General features: G+C 44.4%; 1 long non-coding RNA gene across 1 annotated transcript; it reads left to right on the forward strand.

Moving 5' to 3' along the window:
* Positions 1–433: 433 nt before the first annotated feature.
* LOC141085960 (uncharacterized) lies at positions 434–25851 on the forward strand. The gene is made up of 3 exons (XR_012231449.1): positions 434–573; positions 25382–25413; positions 25551–25851. It is a non-coding gene; the product is annotated as an uncharacterized lncRNA (long non-coding RNA).

The raw sequence follows: 25851 nt of genomic DNA on the forward strand, positions 1-25851 counted from the left end.
AAGAGTGAGCAGATGGTTAAGTGATTTGTGAGAGCATCTCTGGTGTTGAATGGTGGGACTGCCTGGATCTGTGCAATTCAACAATGTGAAAAGAGCGTGAGTGCTATACATAGGAGAGGAAAGGAGTGAGGGGTCAATATGGATGGAGTGTGGAGAATTAATGCCAGGGTGGTGGATGTGTGTGAATGCAGCGGCCAGGATATAAATTACACAAATGCATATGGTATATATTTGTTGTACTCCAAATGTACAGGGAGTAGATGTATATAAATGTCTTACCTGTCTAACTGCCATGTTATAACTGCCAGAAGTACTTTGATACATGTACTTCGATTACATGTGCATAAATGCCACCCCTGCATAAATGCTCCCCCTAGCTATGTCCGAATATATAGGAGATTAAGGCTGTTTTTTTTTTTTTTTGGCTCTCTCTTCTCGTTAATCAATCACACTAAATTGAGACACCAGGACCCAATAAAATGTTGTGGTCAAATAAACACATGTCCAGCACTACATGGATCATAAAGCACTTTGAAAAGTTTCTTGACCTCACAACATAAGGGGACAAGCAGAGTAAGTTGAAAAAAACTATATACCAGATATAAGTTTGCAGAGTTGAAAACACATAGATAGCATTCAGGATTAACTGCTTGCTGACATTGAATGGAGACACAGGAGTGGATTCAAAGCAGAGATTGGAAAAGCTGGTTACCAGATATAAGTTTGCAGAGTTGAAAACACATAGATAGCATTCAGGATTAACTGCTTGCTGACATTGAATGGAGACACAGGAGTGGATTCAGAGCAGAGATTGGAAAAGCTGGTTACCAGATATAAGTTTGCAGAGTTGAAAACACATAGATAGCATTCAGGATTAACTGCTTGCTGACATTGAATGGAGACACAGGAGTGGATTCAGAGCAGAGATTGGAAAAGCTGGTTACCAGATATAAGTTTGCAGAGTTGAAAACACATAGATAGCATTCAGGATTAACTGCTTGCTGACATTGAATGGAGACACAGGAGTGGATTCAGAGCAGAGATTGGAAAAGCTGGTTACCAGATATAAGTTTGCAGAGTTGAAAACACATAGATAGCATTCAGGATTAACTGCTTGCTGACATTGAATGGAGACACAGGAGTGGATTCAGAGCAGAGATTGGAAAAGCTGGTTACCAGATATCAGTTTGCAGAGTTGAAAACACATAGCATTCAGGATTAACTGCTTGCTGACATTGAATGGAGACACAGGAGTGGAATTCAGAGCAGAGATTGGAAAAGCTGGTTACCTCTATGAAGAGAATAGAGATGCGTGTCACATTCATCCATGTTATAACTGCCAGAAGTACTTTGATACATGTACTTCGATTACATGTGCATAAATGCCACCCCTGCAAGTCTATGTCATATGTGTCTATGTCTATGTGGCCAAGTCTATGATACCAAGAGATGAGAGGGTCTGTAGTAATAGGGAATGGTCCACTGTGTCAAAGGCAGAGGACAGGTCCAGGAGGAGGAGGACAGAGTAGTGTCGCTTGGCCTTGGTGGCTAGTAGGTCATTGGTGACCTTAGTTAGGGCAGTTTCAGTGGAGTGGTGTGGCCGGAAGCCGGATTGCAAGTGGTCAAGGAGGGAGCAAGAAGAGAGGTGGGAGGATAGTTCAAGATGGACGTGTTGTTCCAGTAGTTTTGAGGCATAGGGGAGAAGTGATATAGGGCGATAGCTAGGTACAGAGGATGGGTCAAGAGATGGCTTTTTGAGGATAGGTGTGATTGAAGCATGTTTAAAGCTTGAGGGGAAAACACCAGTTGTTAGTGATAGGTTGAAGAGATGAGTTAGGGTTGGGATGAAGACTGAGGTGAGGTTTGGGATGAAGTGGGATGGGATCGGGTCAAGTGCACAGGTAGTGAGATGTGATCTTGAGAGAAGAGTGGAGAGTCGATCTTCTGTAATGGTGGAGAAGTTGGTTTTGGGGGAGGAGGGCAGGGCAGGTAGAAGGAAGGGCACTGGGGGTTGTTGACCAAAACTGTCTCTGATGTTATCAATCTTCTCCTTGAAAAATGAGGCAAAGTCTTCAGCTGAGATGAGTGGAGAGGGAGGAGGTGCTGGGGGGCGGAGGAGAGAATTGAAGGTGTTGAATAACTGTTTAGGGTTGTGAGACAGGGAAGATATGAGAGATGAGAAGTAGGTTTGTTTTGCTGCAGCGAGTGTGGCCTTGAAAGTAGTGAGGGACTGTTTGAATGTGATGAAGGGCAGCATGGTGGCTCAGTGGCTAGCCCTTCATCACCCTCAGTGGGTTCGAATCCCACCAAGGACAACATCTGCATGGAGTTTGTATGTACTCCCTGTGTTTGCATGGGTTTCCTCCGAGTACTCTAGTTTCCTCCCACATTCTAAAAAAAAGACATACTGATGTTACTGTCCTTACATTTTTCTACCTATAGTACTCTATAAAACTGAGGTGTGTGCCAGTGTGACTGGGAAAAAAGAAATTGATGCTGTTGCATGAGGTATCAGGGCTCACAACAAAGAAGGCTTACACTGCTCCTTTAACCACCAGGTCTTCATTGAAACTATTTCAAAGCTAAAAATTCTGACCCAGATTCTGATACCTCATACTTGGCCCCATGGCTGACTGCTGCAGTGCCATTAGCAAATTTCTACTGTTAGTCAATTGATGCCACTTTTCATGGTGTCTGCCCCTATTTTTAGCTGTTTCAGGCCGGTTTCACATTAGCGCATTTTATGCGCACGCACGGCCGGGGGTAGCTCCGCCCCCGATCCGGCTCTCTGCCCGGCGTGCCCGCCCCTTCCTTGTAGCGCCGCCTCCTAGCGGACAGCGGCGCCTGCGATCAGCGCACCCTATCTTTAGCATAGGGTGCGCCGATCGTGCGCAGGCCGTGCGCTAGTTGCGCTTTGACCTGCGCTGCGCACTTTTGACGGTGCGCCGTGCGCGCCAAAATCAAACTTTTCGGATTTTGGCGCGCACGGCGCACCGTCAAAAGTGCGCAGCGCAGGTAAAGCGCAACTAGCGCACGGCCTGCGCACGATCGGCGCACCCTATGCTAAAGATAGGGTGCGCCGATCGCAGGCGCCGCTGTCCGCTAGGAGGCGGCGCTACAAGGAAGGGGCGGGCACGCCGGGCAGAGAGCCGGCTCGGGGGCGGAGCTACCCCCGGCCGTGCGTGCGCATAAAATGCGCTAATGTGAAACCGGCCTCAGAAGCTTTTTGTCACTCCTTAAGGTGTTGTGCATATGTTTGATTTGGCCTTCCATTGAATATAGTGGAGTTCGGGTACGTTCGTCGAACTGTTTGGCAAACATCGTGACACTCTGCGAACCAAGCTGAACTGAACTTTGAAAGGTTCGCTCATCTCTATACATTACTTAGCTGCCCACTGTATATTATAGTGCCAGACAATACTATTAATGCGGAAAATTTACTCTCAGGATTTTGCACCATGAAGAAACAGCTCACAAAATAGGACACATTTTGTAAAAGTCTTGGTGGCAACAAGTCGTAACTTCTTTCCATTCGAAACAGTAACCCTGTTTTGTCTCTAGAAAAAATGTGATAATTTTTGGAAGGCTTGATAACAAAAATATTTGCAATAGCCTAATCATTTTGTGATAGGCAAGCCAATTGAGCTGTTTAATTTCAAGCAGTGAAGAGATAGACAGGTACTGGCACTCTCACTTGCCTCACGTAATATCCATGTGGAGATTTAGAACTGTATTAGGTGGATAAATCTGCGACAAGGTCTAGCCTACTAGGCATACGCTGTCAATATTGGACTGGTGAAAAATGATAAATTCTGAGCTAAATCCAACTTTGGTGAACTTGTTGGAGGATATCATTGTCACCATCTTAGCTAAACACCTTTTTAAAAGTCCTCATACTACTGTTGTAAAATAGCATAAAAAATAACCTTTTTAGCGGCAAGACTTCTGTTTTATTCTCAAAAGGGACCCCTTACTTACTAATTTGAACAACATTTAGTAAATATGCATGATAATTCTTATGCCGTTACTGTGAATTATTGTGATTTTTTATACATCTCTAGAGATACATGGATCCTGCCTGCTGCAAATACTGCATTTATACAGAGATAAAGTACAGTGTTTATTAGTTCCACACTGAGGTGCTGATTACATGAAAAATGGACTGATAGCAAAAGGGCCTGTCACACTAAGCGATATCACTAGCAATATCGCTGTAACGTCACTGGTTTTTGTGACGTTATAGCGATATTGCTAGCGATATCGCTATGTCTGATACTTACCTCCGACCGGCTCCCCAGCTGATTATCGCTGATCACGCGAGAACGTCCTGGACCGTTTCTCGTCGTCAGCTTCCTGCTGGGCTTCCTGCTGTGAAGATGAGCGACGCGTGGACGTGGGCGGGAGGACATCAGGATCGCCTCGTCTGACAGGTAAATAGCGACCCTCGACCCCTGCGATGTTGCTGGTAAGGTCTGCCTGTGTGGCAGCTCACTAGCGACCACTTAGCGATGCACCAGCGATCCTGACAGCGTCATATCGTTGGTCAGGATCGCTGGTGCATCGCTAAGGGTAACAGTACCTTTACTCTTTGTGACAAGCTCCTCTCATGAATGTCACAAAGACTACATTGCTTTTTACAGTTCTCTGAGGTACTTGGCATAGGAGAAATAAATATAAAGCAGCAATTCTTTACATTATAACAGAAATAAAAGACTATAAATTATATTCATGCCATTACTATAAGCTATAAATTATAAGCAATTCAAAAAGATCTTCATATATTATTGTTTTTAAAGATCTTTCAAAATGCTGGTCCTGTTAAGTAAGTGCTTATATATTTCATGGTCTCTTAACGGTTTCATATATCTGAATATATTTCATAATAAAACATCAACGGCAAAAGTTAATGAAGGGTTCTATCATCTATGTAGTAAATACACGTTCTCTATATGGAAATGCTATACAATTACTGTTCTGCAATAACCAAAGTAGAGATGCAACAGTGAGATGACAATGCCCTTTAAGTTTCTTTTAAAGCACCACTCCACTGTTTTTTACCACTGGAGTTGTGCATCAAATGTAAGTCAATTGCCATATGTTTTAAACCCACTATACTTGTTTTTCATAGAGCAAGCCAAGGGTCACAATTCAATGCAAGTCTATGAGAGCCTCGTTCTGGCCTCGGTTTGGCTCTCATAGATTTGCATTGAGAGCTTGTGATGTAGCTTTTGAGTTACGAAAAGTCAGAAGCTGTGGTCACAAGATGAAGCCGCAGGATTGGAGCAGCACTGAAAAAAGGTGAAGATACCAGGGAGTGAGTATAAGTGTAAGGGCAGAGACCTTAGATTTAAAGCACCACTGCAGCGCTTAAAAAACTTTACTGGCGAGGTTGTTTGAATAATATAATATCTGTTACATTCAGTTTTGTATTCAGACCGGAAAACAAACCACTGTACACCATAAAGTAGGGTATTAAGCATTGGGTACCAGGGGCTGTGGCTTTTAAGCAACTACAGGGTGGGCTATGTATATGGATACACCTAAATAAAATGGGAATGGTTGGTGATTAGTGTTGAGCGACTTTTGGATTTTTAGGGTCAAGTTTCGTTTCATGAAACCCGACTTTTCCAAAAGTCGGGTCGAGCAAAATCGGCCGACTATAGGGAAAAGTCGGGGTCGTTCCGAAACACGAAACCCAATGTAAGTCAATAGAAAATTAAAGTCGGCAGTGAGAGGAGGACAGGAAACACACCAACAGTGCCCATTTGAATGACAAAAGCATAAATTCTTGTTACTGAAGCTTGTCAACCTTAATTAACTTCATAATACTAGTTACGCACTGAAAAATGGGGGTTATTTGGCTACAGTTGTGGGGGGGCGCTGGCTCCAGGTTTTCGTGGGCCCAGGGCCAAAGAGCGCCCCTTTAACACATACCACAACTCATGATGCTCCGATACGGCAGAGAAATAGCAGTATAGTACAATGAAAAATACTTCACTTCTTACATCTCATGACTGATATCCATTTTAAATTCTCCAATATCTCCAAAAACGGACAGTATATAACTCCATACAGTGTTATGGCCAGCGCTTAGTGCGCTATACAGAGTAATGAGGCCCATATATTTCTCCATACGGAAACATTATTCCCATATAATGTTTCAAACCGTATATGATGAGCTCCACATAATGCTACAGTATATGTTGGTCCCAATGGATGAAGCTCCATTGTCTTATGGGCCCAAATAATGCTCCATATATAATGGGCCCCATTTCTACTGCTCTAGTGTATAATGGGCCCTGTAAATGCTGCTCCAGTGTCTGATGTCCACCTTTGGAATGCTCCAGTGTATGGTGGGCCCCATATATCATTCACCAGAGTATAGTGCTCCCCAAAAATTGCTGTCCCAACATTGAAAACAATTACATAAGTCTCCTTGCTAGGGAATCCATGCACTACTCTGAACTCCTTGTCGTCCCCATCTTCCATCTCAATGCACTTGGCTATTTAGGCCCTCCCACCGGCAGAGACACTTTTGCGTACTATGCGGTGCCCTGTGCCAGTGCCATCGCCCATGAGTATGCCCCCCACCTGCTCAAGGAACCTGCACTTTCATCTGCACCTTCCTCTTTGTCACCGTGTAAGGTGGTATAGTATGCGGGAAGGGGAACCTGAGTTTACTCTTGGTCAGATTCTGGCTGTGTAGAGTGCGAGGGGAATGTAGTGGTCTGGGTCAATGTACCAGCAGCATCATCCAGCAGTGGCTGGGCCTCAGTGCACTTGTGGCGTCCCCAAGAGTACGGTCGCCACTGTGGCATTGCCTTCCTCCTAAGGAGTGTGTTGTCAAGCTTGGGAGCAACGAAGGATCTCTATAGCAGTGAAACCAACACACAACACATTTCCCACTCCAGGCCAGCAGGGAGACCTCTGAACCTGACTGCTGAGGAGCTGCTCTCTGTAGTCGGGAGGAGGTAAGTTAGGGCACTCTGTGCAGGGAAGGGGAAGTGTGTGGACGTGAGAAGGGGAGCTGGAGGATGAGAAGAGTTAAGGCTCACTCCTAGCTGGATCGCATGATCAGGATTCCGGTCTCCGAGTTTGTAGGGACACTGACGTTCCTGCAGCAGAAACCGGGGGAAGTAGCAGCTATAAATGCTCTGTACCCAACTAAGGCTCGGAGGCCCCAGCATTGACGTGTGCGAGGCAGAAGGAAAAGGCTACAGCTGTCTGCCATACAAGTAAAGTCTGAGGAACATCTGTTAGACAGGAGGCGTTTCAGTGAACCACGGTCCTGTGAGTGCTTCCCCCACAAGCGCTAGAAAGGAGACGTTCAGGAAGGTACATGTTGGCGGAGTGTTGGAAGGGAGCTTTCCATTCTGGTCCCGGAGGTTGGCAGAGGTCCTGACCCGGAGGACACAGCACGGAGGCAGGCATCTGTGTAACCTGCAGACTGTGAGTAAAGCTTTGGAACTGCACACTCTGGTGTCCTACAGTTATTCCAGCACCGCTACATCTGGGTACCAGCACCTACACCACCTGTGCCTTTCCCCATCACTACATCTACACTTCCCTGGGACTCCAGTTCCACCTATGGGGAGCTTCACCATCTTTGCTGCACAACACCATCAGTCCCAGAGGATCTGCATGCAGCGTCGGCCTAACATCTATGTTGCCGAACACCACAGGTGGCGTCAAACTATCTATATAAACTCTTTACCATTATACCACGCCATTTACATGGGTGCCCAGGGCCACCGTCCGGGTCACCGCTGCTGTGACACATCCCACTGACACCGGCCCGGTACCGAGTACCCCACAGCCCTGGGAGGGCGACCCATATGCCGACTGCTGATCGGGCGGCGCTATTCCCACGAACCTCCAAACAGCGTCCCTGAAGGTAAAGTTTTTGGTTTCCGGGGGCAGTATGATTGCAAAGCTGAACCTTAAAGGAATGTCCAAAAGGGCACCACCAGGAGTGGAGCCTGCGGCTTCATTGGACTGCACCCGGGAAACCACTACCATACAAGCTACAGAAAAGATGGACAGATTGCAAGCTTTGTCAATTCTGTGTGTGGTGTGGTATGTCCGTTTGTAGTTGTGCTAGCGATTTGTCAGCTTTATTCCGTTAACGACCGAGACTCCGGCATGGCCCCCCGGTACGCGTCAAGCTTACTAGAGGGTTACGCGAGGCTGTGGCACGTGAGATCGAGCAATAACAGGTCTAGCATTCCAGTACATGTCCGGGGCTGCATGCACGCTACACTGAAAGGCTTTTGTTGCTTACAGGTGCAGATAACCTGCTGAACTCCGTTAGTGATGGGGATCTGGGATTCAGATTATTCCCCGCGAACGATGATTTCCCAGTAAGTTCAGGTCAACCGCAATTCCGGAGTTAGGCCTAACCGTCATTCCTGAAAAAATTACGTGTCCAAACCACAGGTGCTGTAGCTTGCTTAACAGCTCGGCAGCCGTTCTCAGGCCCAGTATGGATTCAACAACATTGTAGAAAGTTGATAAAGGGTACAGTTTTGCCGGATAACACGTATATATGTAGCCTAGTTTACACATTAAAAATATATGTCTATAGATGAGGAGGCAGACTCAGATATTCTCAGGCCCAGTATGGATTTGACCAGATTGTACAAAGTTGAGAAAGGGTACTTTATCACTGGATAGCAGGTATATATAGCATAGTTTAAACATGTAAAATCTCCGTGTTCTCAGTATGGATTACACAGCAATCTAAAAAGTGGAAAAAAGGATATGCATTTGAGGCGTACACAACTATATACTTTTGGTGTTATTTTTAAATCTTCATATATATTTCTGTCTCAGTAATACAGTCCAGCCTCTCCGCAATAGGAAATGAGATGCATACAATTAGTGACATAAAGGCTATTGATTGCAGAAATCTAGGAATTATTATTCACGGGAAAAACTTCCGTCACAATTCTCATAGGCGATGCTGACCCTCAATTAATTTGTGTGTTGAGACAGTGAAAACATTTTTTTGTGAATAAAGTCTTGATGTATCGCACTTCCGTTGATTCCATCACTGTTACTCATCTCAATCCAATTTTTATCACAGGGAGCGATGTAAACATGGTGCTCACTGGCTATCATGATCTGTCACGTAACTTTGGAGTGCAAAAGACAGAAGCCACAGGCCGTAGGTGATTCTATTTGATTGGCATGAGAGGGCACATTTTGAAATGTGCGCCGGAATGTCACACGTTTGTGAGTAGGAAAACTGTGAAAGCTGATGATAAAGCACTGCATGTAATTGTGAGTCGACGTCCATAAGAAATGGAAGCCACTGATCATCTGGAGCTAGAGCCCGGCCAGCAGGACAGGGCATAGCTACATCTTAACCATCATCTTTCAGTTCAATCAATTTGTAGTGGCAGTCCCAGTGAAGGATTTGACAGCCCAGACTACACAGCGGAGGAGCAGGGAGAGGTAAACATTGCAAATGCTGGGGCCCTGCCCAAGCAAGGGGGGCACACTCGTGGGCGTCGGTACTGGCACTGGGCCCCTCATAGTACGGCGGTGTGTCTGACGGCGGGTGTGCACGACCACTGTCAGAGACACTTGATTGCATTATGAGGGACCCTATGCCAGTGCCGGCGCCAAAGAGTCTGCCTACCCACCTGTGCAGGGCAACGGCACTCGCATGGTTTTGTGCGCTAGGTGGTGTCCCTGGCCATGGGGGGGGGCGCCCACTTAGGGAGGTTTAAAAAGTGGCATATGTAGATGTGGGTCATTCAGCTGCTGCAAAAGGCGAAATAGGTCAAGTTCGTGGAATAGGAGGAGGACCAAAGCAAGCCATTTTTCTGGCAATCTATGTGTCATCAAGGGAAGGTGGGACAAAATCCTTGGAAACCCATGCATGGTTCATTTTAATGAAGGCTAGATCATCCACATTTTGGGTTGACAGACAGGTCCTTTTTTCTGTCAGGATTGATCCAGCTGCACTGAAGACTCTTTCCGATAGCACACTTGCAGCTGGGCAAGCGAGCTCCTGTAAGGCATATTGTGCCAATTCAGGCCAGGTGTCCAGTTTAGCGGCCCAATAGTCAAAGGGGAATGACCTGTGCCGGAGAACATCAATATGGGAGGAAAAGTAGTTGTTAACCATAGTTGACAACTGCTGTCTCCTGTCACTTTCCATCGATGCAGTATTACCAGTTGTGTGAGCGGTCCGTGAAAAATCAGTCCACAACATTGTCATGAAACCCCTGTCTCCAACGCCACTTCTACTGTGTGCACCATGAACACCTCTGCCAAGCTGCCCCCGGCCCGTACGGCTCGTGTGAGAACCATCACCGCTGCTGTGTGCTGGCAATGCCTCAACCAACCGGTTAACCAGAGTTGCTTGTTTAGTAGCCAATATTAGGTCAAGGTTCTCCTATGGCATGATGTTTTGTAATTTGCCTTTATAGCGTGGATCCAGGATGCTGGCCAACCAGTAGTCGTCATCGTTCATCATTTTGGCAATGCGTGGGTCCCTTTTTAGGATCTGCAAGGCATAATCTGACATGTGGGCCAATGTTCCCGGTGTAAATGATGCACTGCGAGTTCTGGGTGGAGGAGCACTTTCTGGCAAATCCACATCCCTCCAGTCACGCACAAACCCTGTACCAGACCTTGACACGCCAACATTTTCACTTGCCCCACGAGATGCATGCTCCTCCCCTAAGTAATCATCCCCATCATTATCCTCCTCCTCCTCTTCTTCCTCCACCTCGTCCAGGAGAGGTCCCTGAGCAGACAATGGCTGAATGTCATCAAGGATTCCCTCCACCTCTTCCTCCTCGTCAACATTGGCTGCAGACGCCGGCTCCTTAAGGTGCGTCAAAGTTTGCATGAGCAGATGCATAAGTGGGATGCTCATGCTTAGGATGGCGTCGTCTGCGCTTACCAGCCGTGTGCATTCCTTAAAACACTGAAGGACTTTACAAAGGTCTTTCAGCTTCGACCACTGCACACCTGTCAACTCCATGTCTGCTCTCAAAGTGCCTGGCCGTGTATCCTCCCACAAATGCATTATGGCCTGCCTCTGCTCGCACAGCCGCTCAACCATGTGCAGGGTGGCGTTCCACCTTGTTGCAATGTCGATAATGAGGCGGTGGTTGGGAAGGTGGAGCAATCGCTGCAGCTTCTGCATACGAATTGAGTGTTCAGGCGACCGGCGGATGTGCACGCACAGTCTTCGCACCTTCTGGAGCAGGGCTGTTAACTCCGGATAATTATTGAAGAAGCACTGCACCACCAGGTTCAAGGTGTGAGCCAAGCAAGGAATGTGGCTGAGTTTTGAAAGGGCTATGGCTGCCACAAAATTACGGCCGTTATCACTAACTACCTTTCCTGCCTCAAGATGTACACTGCCCAGCCATGACTCAGTTTGTCGCTGAAAGTAATCGGCCAGTACCTCGGCGGTGTGTCTGTCGCCCAAACACATCATCTGCAACACAGCCTGCTGACGCTTTCCACTAGCTGCTCGATAGGGGGACACCTCGTGTGCAGCAGAGGCAGCTGCAGATGGAGTGCTCTTACGACTGCGCTCTGTGGATGAGCTTTCGCTTCTGGAGGAGGAGGAGGGTCGAACGCCTACAGCCAACTGTTTCCTATACCGTGGGCTAGGCAGCACTGTCCCACCACCGCTGTCCCCTGTGGACCCTGCATCCACCACATTAACCCAGTGCGCAGTGATGGACACGTAATGGCCCTGGCCATGCCGACTGGACCATGCATCAGTTGTGAGGTGCACCTTTCCACTCACTGACTGCTTGAGTGCCTGGACAATGCGGTCTTTCACATGATGGTGGAGGGCTGGGATGGCTTTGCGAGAGAAGAAGTGGCGACTGGGTAGGTCATAGCGTGGTACTGCATAGGCCATGAGTTCGCGGAAAGCTGCGCTTTCCACCAACCGATAGGGCATCATCTCTAACGAGATTAGTTTGGCAATGTGGGCGTTCAAACCCAGTGTACGCGGATGAGAAACTGAATACTTTCTTGACCTACTCATAGTGTATGGGAGGGTGAGCTGGACTTGAGAGCTGCATATGGTGGAAGTAGCGGTGGACAGGGCGGACTGAGAGAGGGTTGATGATGGTGATGGAGTTGGTGTTTTTTCTGATGGCCTAGATTCAGTCTTTCGTTGATATAACAGTGGGATTCCCTGACTGCTGTGGCCTTGCAACGACACCTCAACATTTGCTGCTGTGCTAACCGGTGGGCTTACAGTGGGGGAAACAATGTAGCGTTGCTGACTACCTTCTTTGTGATCAGTTGCACATGTGGTACTTGAGGTTTGGTGTTGTGTCCACGTTTGCAAGTGCATGCTGGTTAAATGTCTAAGCATGCAACTGGTATTCAAATTTTTCATATTTTTCCATCGTCTAAAGGTCTTTACGCACTTCTTACAGATAACCTAGGCCTGATCATGAGGATTTTGTTCAAAAAAGTGCCACACTGCACTCTTCCTACTTTGGCAGACATTTTGCGGCCTAGCACGCTGTGATATTTTGACCCTCTGAACAAGCTGTCCAGCAACTCTTTTGATTTTTGGAACCTGTCTTTGGAGTGCTCCGGGCCTGCCAGATAACAGCTGTTGCGATGTCGATGTCTGCTGTGGATGCTCCTCCTCCTCATCTGAGCTATTGGAAGCAGCACCCTCTTCCCCCAATGGATGCCAATCTGGGTCAACAACTGGGTCATCCATCACCTCCTCTTCAATGTCATGTGCACCTTCCTCTGTGTCACCGTGTACGGTGGTATAGTGTGCTGGAAGGGGCACCTGAGTCTCATCAGGGTCAGAATCTGGCTTTGTACACTGCGAGGACAATGTAGTGCTCTGAGTGAATGTACCAGCAGAATCATCTATCAGTGGCTGTGCATCAGTGCACTCCATGTCAGATTCATCTTGGCCTGGGTAATTCACCATTTCACTTAATAATCCAGGCATGGTATGTGAAAACAGCTCCATGGAGTAATCAGTAGTATGGCCTGCGTCATCCTTCAATCTTGGTTGGGGTGAAGGACACAAGGAAAGGTGTGGTTCATGAACATGAGCCTCCAATGACGACTCAGTGCTTTTACTTTTTACAACTTCAGAAGTGGAAGCGATAGAGCTGGAGGCTGAGTCAGCAATGTAAGACAAAACTTTTTCCTGAAGCTCTGGCTTTAAAAGCGGTTTGCCAACTCCTAGAAAACTAAGCCTTCGAGGCCTTGTGGAGCCAGACGATGACGCAGGCTCAACACCTCCTGCATTTGGTCCTATTTTGCTTTTTCCACTACCATCAGATCCACCACCAACACCATCACTACCACTAGAGCGAGAACAAGGTTTAGACCGGAAGCAAGTCCCACAGGACTGCACAAAATTCCTGACATCACGAGACAAGGCGGGCCACCAAAAAGACCGACTCACCAGATCTCTAGTACCAAAAATACCTGGATGACCAGCCAATGCAGAGCAATGAACTTCAGACATCACTCTCTTCTTCCACTGGTCAGGAACATACAACTTTCCACTGGGACAACGCTCAGGTTTGTCCTCCTGGAACTCTTCCAGAGCACGTCTCAAATCGGGCGAGATGGCAGAAAGAACTACCCCTTCGCCTAAGATGGTAGCAGGCTTGGTCACCACAGGAGAATCAGCAAAGAAGCTCCCAGAGAGGGCGTCTGCCTTGACATTCTTAGTGCCAGGAAGAAAAGAGACCACAAAATCAAAACGTGTAAAAAGCAAGGCCCACCTAGCCTGTCTAGGGTTCAAGCGTTTGGCCGACTCCAGGTAAATCAAATTCTTGTGGTCAGTGAGGACCACGACTTGATGTTTAGCTCCCTCCAACCAATGTCTCCACTCCTCAAATGCCCATTTCATGGCTAACAGTTCCCGATTCCCCACATCATAGTTACGTTCCGATGGAGAGAACTTTCGGGAAAAGAAAGCACAGGGATTCATTTTAGGTGTTACAGGATCCTTTTGGGACAAAACAGCTCTTGCACCAATCTCAGAAGCATCCACCTCTACCTGGAACGAGAGTGAGACATCAGGTTGCCGCAAAACCGGGGCAGAAGTGAATCTTCGCTTCAGCTCCTGAAAGGAAGAAACAGCCTCCGGAGACCAATTCAACACATCAGCACCCTTGTTAGTCAGATCAGTCAATGGCTTGGCAATACTAGAAAATTTTGCTATAAATTTCCGATAAAAATTAGCAAAACCCAAAAACTTCTGGAGGGCTTTCAAAGAAGTGGGCTGAACCCAATCATAAATGGCCTGTACCGTGGCCGGGTCCATTTCAATAGTTGACGGAGACAAAATAAATCCCAAAAATGAAATCCTCTGTACCCCAAAAAGGCATTTCGATCCTTTGACATACAGGGAATTCTCCCTCAAGATCCGGAACACAGTCCGAACATGTTCAACATGAGAATCCCAATCCTTGGAGAAGATCAAAATATCATCCAGCTAGATAATCAAAAATGTATCCACAAAGTCTCGGAAAATGTCGTTCATGAAGCACTGGAAGACAGAAGGGGCATTAGTGAGCCCAAAAGGCATCACCAGGTACTCAAAATGTCCCTCCGGAGTATTAAACGCAGTCTTCCATTCATCCCCATGCTTAATGCGGATAAGATTATACGCCCCCCCTGAGGTCAAGCTTGGTAAACCAGCAAGCACCTTTAACTCTGGAGAATAGATCCAAAATCAGGGGTAACGGATACTGATATTTAGTAGTAATTTTGTTGAGGGCACGATAATCAATACAAGGCCTTAATGAACCATCCTTTTTGGCCACAAAAAAAAACCCGGCACCTAAGGGTGAAGAGGATGGTCTAATATGACCCTTCTCCAACGCCTCCTTAATATAGAATCACATAGCTTCATGCTCGGGTACAGATAAATTGAAGAGCCGACCCTTGGGAAATTTACACCCCGGGCTCAGTTCAATTGCACAGTCATAACTCCTATGAGGAGGCAAAGACGCAGACTCATTCTCACTAAATACATCATAAAAGTCTGCCAAATAGTCAGGAACATCATGCGACTGAGGAGAGGTGGAAAAAACCGGAGCCTCACTAAGGGCACACCAACAACCCCAACTCACCACAGACACAGATTTCCAATCCAAAACTGGATTATGAGTTTGCAACCAGGGAAACCCCAGAACAATGGTATCATGCAAATTATGCAACACCAAAAATCTGCAGTTTTCTTGATGGTCTGGGGCGACCCGCATTACCACCTGGGTCCAAAACTGAGGTTTATTTTTCGCCAAAGGAGTACCATCAATCCCCCTCAAAGGGATAGGCGTCCGCAGAGGTGTCATCGGAAATCCACAACATTTAGCAAAATCCAAATCCATTAGGTTCAGGGCTGCTCCAGAATCCACAAAAGCCTTGGCGGAAAATGTGGACAGGGAGCAGATCAGTGTAATTGCCAGAAGAAACTTAGGTTGAACACCACCCACAGAAAACGTGTGTGCAAAACGTTTCTCTCGTTTAGGACAGACAGAAATAATATGCGAGGCATCTCCACAAAAAAACACAGCTTATTACGCCTTCTGAACTCCTGACGTTGCTCCCTGGACAAAACTCTATCACATTGCATAGGTTCAGACACTTGTTCAACAGGTGTCAACACCTCTCGTGCAGTCCTGCGTTCACGTAAACGCTGATCAACCTGAATGGCTAATGACATAGAATCGTCAAGACCAGGGGGAACAGGAAATCCCACCATAGTATCTTTTACAGCTTCTGACAAACCCTTCCGAAAGAGAGCTGCCAAGGCATTATCATTCCAGGTAGTAAGGACCGCCCACTTTCGGAATTTTTGACAGTACAATTCTGCAGAATCTCGACCCTGGCTCAATGCCAACAGGGTCTTTTCAGCCCGATCAATAGCATTAGGTTCGTCATACAACAACCCCAAAGCTTGAAAAAATGCGTTCACATTAGTCAGAATATGATCATCTGGTTTCAAAGAAAACGCCCAATCCTGGGGATCGCCATGCAGCAAAGAGATGACAATTTTAACCTGCTGCGCGGAGCTCCCTGATGAGTTAGGCTTCAAGGCAAAAAATAATTTACAATTATTTTTGAAATTCAAAAATTTAGACCGATCCCCAAAAAACACATCAGGTGTAGGGATCTTTGGTTCAGCAGCATGTGAATGAGCAAGGTAGGCGGAAATTCCCCACACTTCCGCAGCGAGCTGCTCCACACGATCAGACAATTGCTTTATCTCCATTAAGAGAAAAAAAAATTCCCTCTACGGCCTCAGAGATATAGAGGAAAAAATATACACACTTTTTTTTTTTTTTTACAATTCTTTCCTGCTGTTGAGTACCCTAGGATCTGCGGTATGGTGGGTAATTCTGTTATGAATGAGTCACCGTAGGAGGCAAAAACAGAAATACTAGCTAAGTCCAGAAAACCAGAGAAGTTGGCAGCTATTGGATTGCAGACCCCTGAACCTATCTACAACAACTAGCAGTAGCCGTGGGGGGTTCCTACGGTGCCCTAGACCCCTCGATCACAGCCGGAGAACTGTATAGCCTAAAGACAGAAAGGGGAAAAACTAAACTGCCCCAGAGCAGACCCCAAAGCAATAGGCAGCCCCCAACATATAATGACGGTGAAGCAAGATGAAAAAACACTCACACAGATAGAAAGATAGGCTGAGCAAATGATAGGGCCCAAGCTAACTAAATAGGACAGGATAGAAAAGCTGCTGTCTGCAATCCGCCAAAACCCTCTCAAAACAAGAGCCAACAGACTGATAGGGAAAAAAGCCCTGAAGACGCTAGGCTTCAAAAAGACGATATCAGTACTCAGGTATTTTCTGAAGACAGAGCAAAAGGGAATTCAGCTCACCCCAGCAGGGAATGGCAGTAATCCAGAAAAACAAGGCAAAACAAAACCAAAACACAAATGCAAAAAGCAGTGCAGAAAACTTAGCTTTTGAGGAGCAGGAATCAGACTGGTCTCCTAGAATCCCTCAGAGAAATCATCTGCAAGGCAGAAGGGCGTCGGCTGCCTTATATCCAGTCAGCAATTCCAGTCACCCAGTCATCATCATTCTGCTCAGGTGCTTGGTAATCAGCCTCACTACCTTCCTTCACCAGAAGAGGGAGCTCATCAGACCTCAATGGTGAAGGGGAAAATGAACTCATAACAGCTCCCCTTCTCACGTCCACACACATCCCCTTCCCTTCACAGACTGCCCTAACTTCCCTCCTCCCGACCACAGAGAGCAGCTCACAGAGAGCAGCTCCTCAGCAGTCAGGTTCAGAGCTCTCCCTGCTGGCCTGGAGTGGGAACTGTGTTGTGTGTTGGTTTAACTGCTAGAGAGATCCTTCGTTGCTCCCAAGCATGACATCACACTACCTAGGAAGAAGGTAATGCCACTGTGGCGACCGTACTCCTGGGGGCGCCACAAGTGCACTGATGCCCAGCCACTGCTAGATGATTCTGCTGGTACATTGACCCAGACCACTACATTCCCCTCGCCGTACTATGAGGGGCCCTGTGCCAGTGCAGTCACCAATGAGTGGGCCTCCCCTGCTTGCTCAGGATCACAGCACTTGCAAAGTTGAAATACTTACCTCTCCCTGCTCCACCGTCGTGACGTCTTCCTCATTTCCTGACAGTGACATTCTGGTCAGAGAAGGCGATGACATCACGTCTGTACGCCCTCTGCCTAAACAGTCCAAGTGCAGAGAGATGGAAGATGGGGATGACGAGGAGTCCAGACTAGTACAGGGATTCCCTAGCGAGGAGACTTATTTAATTGTTTTAAAGGTTGGGAGCAATTTTTGGGGAGCACTATACTCTAGAGAATGATATATGGGGCCCCCCATACACTGGAGCATTCCAAAGGTGGACATCAGACACTGGAGCAGCATTTACAGGGCCCAATATACACTGGAGCATTAGAAATGGGGCCCATTATATATGGAGCATTATTTGGGCCCATAAGACAGTGGAGCTTCATCCATGGGGAACAACATATACTGTAGCATTATGTGGTGCTCATCATATACTGTATGGAACATTATATGGGACCAATGGTTCTGTATGGAGAAATATATGGGCCTCATTACTCTGTATAGCGCACTTTGCCGTGGCCATAATACTGTATGGAGTAATATACTGTCCGTTTTTGGAGCTATTGGAGAATTTAAAATGGATATCAGTCATGTGATTTAAGAAATGAAGTATTTTTCATTGTACTATACCGCTATTTCTCTGCCGTATCAGAGGATCATGAATTGTGGCATGTGTTAAAGGAGCCCATTGACATTCTTTGGCCCTAGGCCCACGAAAATCTCGAGCCAGCCCTACCCACTCCACAACTTTAGCCAAATAACCCCCAGTTTTCAATGCCTAACTATTATTATAAAGTAAATTAAGGTTGACAAGCTTAAGTAATAAGAACTTATGTTTTTGGCATTAAAATGGGCACTGTAGGTGTGTTTCCTGTCCTCCACTTACTGCTGACTTTTCTTCCCCATTGACTTGCATTGGGTTTCGTGTTTCATTGAATGTCATCCGCTCAATGCAGACATTTATTCCCCTTTGACTTGCATTGGGGTTGGGTTTCGGACGAAACTCCGACTTTTTTTGCCCTAGTCGGACCAGTTTCATCTGAAACAAGTTTTCTTTCATGAAACCCGATCCGACCAAAGTCGCTCAACTCTAATTAGATGTGTTCTTATAGTTAAAATACAGTTATGTGAAAACGTATTTGCCTCCTTCATGATCTCTTATTCTTTAGCATGTTTGTCACACTTAAATGTTTCACATCACCAAACAAATTTAAATATTAGACAAAGATTATCCAAGTAAACAGAAAATACAGTTTTTAAATAAAGGTCTTTGGTATTATTAATGGAAAGAAAGAAATCCAAATCAACAGGGCCCTGTTTGAATGAGTGATTGCAATGAAGCGTTTGCGATAACTGGCAATATGCTCTTTTATAATGCTCTGGAGGAATTGTCGCCCACTCATCTTTTTACAAGTTTTGTAACTAAGCCATGTTAGAGGATCTCCAACCATCAACTGCCTTTTAAAGCTTATGCCACAGCATCTTAATCGGATTGATGTCAGGATTTTGACTAGGCCACTCCAAAGTTTTTTTAGTTTCTTAGGCCATTTAGGGGTGCACTTCTTGGTGTGTTTTGGATCATTGTCCTGATGCAAAACCCAAGTGTGCTTCAGCTTAAGGTCACAAACAGATGGCTGGACATTCTCCTTCAGGATTTTTAGGTAGACAGCAGAATTCATGGTTTTATTTACCACAGCAAGTTTTCTAGGCCCTGAAGCTGTAAAACAGCCACAGACCATGACACTACCACCATCATATTTTACTGTTAGTATTATATTCCTTTTTCTGAAATGCCGTGATACTTCTACGCCAGATGTAATGAGAAATACACCTTCCAATGTTCAACTGTTGTCTCGTTAGTCCATAGAGTAATCTCTCAAAACTCTTGGGGATCATAAAGATCTCTTCTAGTAAAACTAAGACAAGTCTTTATGTTCTTATTGCTCAGCTGTGTGTTTCATCTCTGAACTCTTGCATGCAAGCCATTTTTGCTCAGTCTCATTCTTTTGGTGGAGCCATGAACACTAACATTAACTGAGGCAAATGAAGCCTGAAGTTCTTTGGATGTTGCTGTGGGGTCTTATGTCATTTCTTGGATGAGTCATCAAAGCGCTCTTGGGATAATTTTGTTTGGCTGGCCACTCCTAGAAGATTCACCACTATTCCATTTTGGGGTTTGGGTTGGGGGTTAGGGATGTGTTAGGGTTGGGTTAGAATTGGGAGGCTTCTTCTCTTTTGGTACATCAGGGGGTCTCCAAGCATGACATGGCACCCGCCATTGATTCCAGCCAATTTTGCGTTCAAAAAGTCAAAGGGTACTCCCTCCCTTCTAAGCCCTGCCATGCGCCCAAACAGTGGCTTTCCCCCACATACGTGGTAATGGCGTACTCAGGAGAAACTGCACAACAAATTTTGTGGTCCATTTTTTCCTGATACCCTTGTGAAAATAAAATAAAGTTTGGTTTCAAAGTACATTTTTTGAGAGAAAAGTAAAATATTCATTTTTCCTTCCACATTGCTTTAGTTCTCATGAAGCACCTGAAAGGTTAATAAACTTCTTGTAGTTTTGCACACCTTGAGGGGTGCACTTTTTATAATGGTGTCACTTCAAATATGAGGTGGTCCCTAAAAAAAATGGTTTTGTAAATTGTGTTGGAAAAATTAGAAATCACTGGTCAACTTTTAACCCTTATAACTCCTAACAAAAAAAATTATGTTTCCAAAATTGTGCTGATGTAAAGTAGACATGTTGAACATGTTATTTATTAATGATTTTGTGTCATACGTCTCTCTCATTTAAGGTCACAAAAATTAAAAGTTTGAAATTACAAAATTTTCAAAATTTTTGCCAATTTTCAATTTTTTACATAAATAAACGCAAGTCATATCAAATAAATGTTATGACTAACCTGAAGTACAATATGTGATGAAAGAACAATCTCAGAATCAGTGGGATCCGTTGAAGCGTTCCAGAGCTATAACATCTCAAAGTGACAGTCATCAGAATTGTAAAAATACAACTTGAACGGAAGGTTGTATTGAGATGTCCAATGTAAAACTTCTCTATGCTTTACCTGTTGAAAATGGATAATTTTTCAACTGAGCTGAATGAGCTTCATGTTGTAATGCCCTCCATTTTTCACAGAAACTTAAACTTTGAACACAGAAGAAAATTAGGGAAACATTGAACAATTGAATTGACCCTTTTATTTAATGAAGAGTGTTTAGTATGTCTTTTGTCTAGCCTCACTTCATTTGTGTGAATGCACTCTAAGTAAAGGAAGTATTTAGTGTACAGATATTGAAATGGGTGGTTGACAAGTATGATCACTTAGAATGTTCATTTTTCCCTTAGTTTTGCATTTTACATTTGAAGGAAGTTAGCTGACCTATGCACTGTTCCTCCTTGTGTGACAACTATCTATTATTCTTATTAATGTAAATATCTTAGGTCATCAGCATTGGGCAAATAGATAAACCTCAGTTCCAAAAACGTAATACACTCTAACCTGTTTCTACATTGTCTGATTAAATTATTTGTGTTGGTCATGCACAATCCTGCTTAGATTAGGTATTGATCTCCAGTTGTTTTCTGGTTCATTAAGGTGAAAGGGAAAGTCTAAGCTTTCAGCTTTTCCTGGCCATATTGATTTGTAAAACATAGATAAATTCTGTTATCCTTGAATGATGGAAATGATCATTGGTTCCTGAAACTAGAAAATCTTTTGTGCTGTTTGCCTGTAAAGATTGTTTTAACTCCAAATCTCCCTGCTGGAGTCTGGCAATATCATCTCAAACTGCCAGTATAGTATAAACTAAGCACAAAGCCTTGTAGGGGATATAGACCCTACAAAAAGGCAAATTAAGTTCTCTAATTGCTACTTCCATTCTCCAGAAACTGAAGTTTAACCCCTTTACTTCATTGGACGTAATATTCCGTCCATGTGCCCTGGGCCCTAATTACCATGGATGGAATATTACGTCATAGCGATAAGCGGCGCCCACGTGGTGAGCGCCACTTATCGCGGTCGGGTGTCAGCTAATCATCATAACTGACACCCGGCACAATGTGTCAGGGGCGGTCACGGACCGCCCCGACACGTTAACCCCTTGTACACCGTGATCAAACACGATCGCGGTGTACCGGGGGTTAAAGGGAAGCATCGGCAGGGAGGGGGCTCCCTCCGTGCTTCCCTGAGCCCCCCACAGCAGCACAATGTGCAGCGCTGCTGCGGGGGTCTCCTTTCCTGCAGGTCCCCGGGTCCAATATGGCGGCGGGGACCTCCGGGGGCCTGCAGGAAGCTGGCTTCCTCAGTGCCTGCAAAGCGCAGGCAAGGAGGAAACCTGCACACTGCCTGTGACAGATTGCTGATCTGTCACAGCGATCTGTGATGTGACAGATCAGTGATCTGTCACAGGACAGTTATGTCCCCTCTGGGACATTGTAATAAAGTAAAAAAAAAAAAAGTGTAAAAATAATTTTAAAAAAATTGCTAAATAAATTCAAGAAAAAAAAATATTCCCCAATAAATTCATTTTTTGGAAATAAAAAAAGAAAAAAACAATAAAAGTACACATATTTGGTATTGCCGCGTCCGTAACGACCCGCCCTATAAAATTGTCCCATTAGTTAACCACTTAAGCGAACCCCTTAAAAAATAAAAATAAAAACGAAGCAAAAAATAATGATTTATTATCATACTTCCGAACAAAAAGTGCAATAACGCGCGATCAAAAAGACACATATAAATATCCATGTTACCGCTGAAAACATCATCTCGTCCCGCAAAAAACGAGCCATGACACAGCATCATCAGCAAAAAAATTAAAAAGTTATAGCTCACAGGATAAAGCGATGCAAAAATAATTTTTTTATATAAAATTGTTTTCACTGCATAAAAGTGCCAAAACATAAAAAAATGACATAAATGGGGTATCGCTGTAACCGTACTGACCCAAAGAAGAAAACCGCTTTATCAATTTTATCGCACGCGGAACGGCATAAACGCACCACCCAAAAGAAATTCATGAAACGATGGTTTTTGTAAATTCTGCATCCCAAAAAACAAAATAACAAGCGATCAAAAAATGTCACGTGTCCGAAAATGGTACCAATAAAAACGTCAACTCGTCCCGCAAAAAATAAGACCTCACATGACTAGGTGGGTCAAAATATGGACAAATTATAGCTCTCAATATGTGGTGATGCAAAAACTATTTTTACAATAAAAAGCGTCTTTTAGCGTGTGACAGCTGCCAAATATAAATACCATCATAAATAGTAAATCAAACCCCCCGTTATCACCCCCTTAGTTAGGGAAAAACTACTAAAATTAAAAAAATGTATTTATTTCCATTTTCCCATTAGGGTTAGGGTTAGGGTTAGGGCTAGGGTTAGGGTTAGGGGTGTGTTGGGGTTAGGGTTGGAGTTAGAATTGGGGGTTTCCACTATTTGCGCACATCAGGTGCTCTCCAAATGCAACATGGCGTCTGATCTCAATTCCAGCCAATTCTGTGTTGAAAAAGTCAAATGGTGCTCCTTCCCTTACAAGCTCTGCCATGCGCCCAAACAGTGTTTTACCCCCACATATGGGGTATCAGCCTACTCAGGACAATTTGCAAAACAACTTTTGGGGTCCAATTTCTCCTGTTGCCCTTAGGAAAATAAAAAATTGGGGGCAAAAATATCATTTTTGTGGAAAAAAAAATGATTTTTTTATATCCACGCCTGGGCGTTATAATTTTCTGTGAAGCCCTTGGGGGTTCAAAGTGCTCACCACACATCTAGATAAGTTCCTTGGGGGGTCTAGTTTCCAAAATGGTGTCATTTGTTGGGGGATTCCACTGTTTTGGTACATCAGGGGCTTTCCAAACGCAACATGGTGTCCGATCTCAATTCCAGCCAAAATCGTCAAATGGCGCTGCTTCCCTTCCGAGCTCTGCCATGCGCCCAAATAGTGATCTACCCCCACATATGGGGTATCAGCGTACTCAGAACAAATTGCACAATAACTTTTAGGGTCCTGTTACCCTTGGGAAAATAAAAATTGGGGGTGAAAAGATCATTTTGTGGAAAAAATATGATTTTTTAATTGTACCGCTGTACGCTATAAACTTCTGTGAAGCCCTTGTGGGTTCAAAGTTCTCACTACATATCTAGATAAGTTCCATGGGGGGTCTAGTTTCCAAAATGGGGTCACTTGTGGGGAGTTTCCACTGTTTAGGTACATCAGGGGCTCTCCAAACGTGACATGGCGTCCGATCTGAATTCCTGCCAATTTTGCATTGTAAAAGTGAAACGGCGCTCCTTCCCTTCTGAGCTCTGCCATGCGCCCAAACAGTGGTTCCCCCCCACATATCAGGTATCAGCGTACTCAGGACAAATTGCACAATAATTTTTGCAGTCCAATTTCTCCTGTTACCCTTGGTAAAATAAAAAAATTGAACCTGAAGTATTTTTTTTTGTGAAAAAAAGTTAAATGTTCATTTTTTTTAAATATTCAAAAAATTCCTGTGAAGCACTTGAAGGGTTAATAAACTCCTTGAATGTGGTTTTGAGCACCTTAAGGGGTGCAGTTTTTAGAATGGTGTCACTTTTGGGTATTTTCTATCATATAGACCTCTCAAAGTGGCTTCAAATGTGATGTGGTCCGTAAAAATAAAATGGTGTTGCAAAAATGAGAAATCGCTTTTAACCCTTATAACTTCCTAACAAAAAAAAATTTTGGTTCCAAAATTGTGCTGATGTAAAGTAAATATGTGGGAAATGTTAATTATTAAGTTTTTTTGTGTGCCATATCTCTATGATTTAAGGGCATAAAAATTCAAAGGTGGAAAATTGCGAAATTTTCAAAATTTTCGCCAAATAAACACAAGTTATATGAATGAAATTTGAACACTAACATGAAGTACAATATGTCATGAGAAAACAATGTCAGAATCACTGGGATCCATGAAAGCGTTCCAGAGTTATTACCTCATAAAAGGACAGTGGTCAGAATTGTAAAAATTGGCCCGGGAGTTAACGTGCAAACCACCCTTGGTAGTGAAGGGGTTAATCAAACATGCTAATTAGGGTGCCCTGTGCGCAATGCACCTTTCCGCCTACTCGTTTTACATGCCCCTCTGCTTCCCCCATTGGAGATTGAAAGTGCTGGCTTGCCTAGATCGAGCTCAGGCTAGCCAGTGCTGTCAATCACCAGTGAGCAAGGTGGTGGCATGCAAAACCCGTTGGTCGAATGAGCACCGAGCTTTTGGCCATAGCAATGGTGCATCAGTCTCCAATGGGAAACCTGAAAAAAGTAAAACAAAATGCAGTTGTGCTTTTAAGTAAAAAAGCATTAAAAATCCTGCCTCAAATCTGCACCTAAAACCACATCAAACAAACTGGAAAAGGCATAAAAACCCCCACAGCAATATCACAATAACCAAGAAGATTGTTAATGTACAGTGTGGTGTGGACACCTAAAAAGACAAACAGATAAATAGCAACACAAAATGCAGCATTTATACTACGTATAAACATGGCCTCATTGTTGCTTTTGTTTAGTTTTTTTATGGGTTTAATGTAGGAGAAAAGCAATTGCGCAATTTTTTTTATTCAATTTACATTTTCATTGTAAATAATTTATTCTCTGCATTATAATGGATCGTTAAGATTACAGAGATACCAGATATGTCTGTTAGTTGCTGATTTGTGATTTTTTTTTAACGCGCATTCAAAATGTCATTAATGTAATTATTTTTCATTATTTTGCATTCGTTTTTAGGAAGAAAAAAATCTCTGTCCTCTAGAATACAGGTATGTACGGTAGAAATGCACTGGTATGTAGAGATTTATCTGTAATATAATGTACATTGCAATGCACAATACAGTGCACAACATAGTGCAAAATACAATGCACTTTCAAGCATAGAAAATTCTCCTATTCTTTACAGATTTTGGCTCATAACTTTTGCTACTGCAGCTTGAAAGTTCGATTCCTGAAAAGAAAATAAAGAGATATTTAAATGAGTGTAAGCATGCAGAGAGCAAAAAGTTCCCCAAGCAATGAATATATGCTGTGAACATGTGAGAGAAGACATCGCTCTCCCAGGACAGTGAAACCGTTCCCCCAAATTGGGACAGTCTTCCTAAATCTGGGACAGTTGGAAGCTATGGCTACAGGCACACGTAGAGTATTTAGTGAATTTTTACCTCAGCATTTGGTCAGTAAATGTTTTTAAAGCAACGTCCTTT

This window comes from Dendrobates tinctorius, unplaced genomic scaffold, assembly GCF_039654945.1.
Source record: "Dendrobates tinctorius isolate UK_male_01 unplaced genomic scaffold, ASM3965494v1 ptg000007l, whole genome shotgun sequence".
Classification (NCBI taxonomy): domain Eukaryota; kingdom Metazoa; phylum Chordata; class Amphibia; order Anura; family Dendrobatidae; genus Dendrobates; species Dendrobates tinctorius.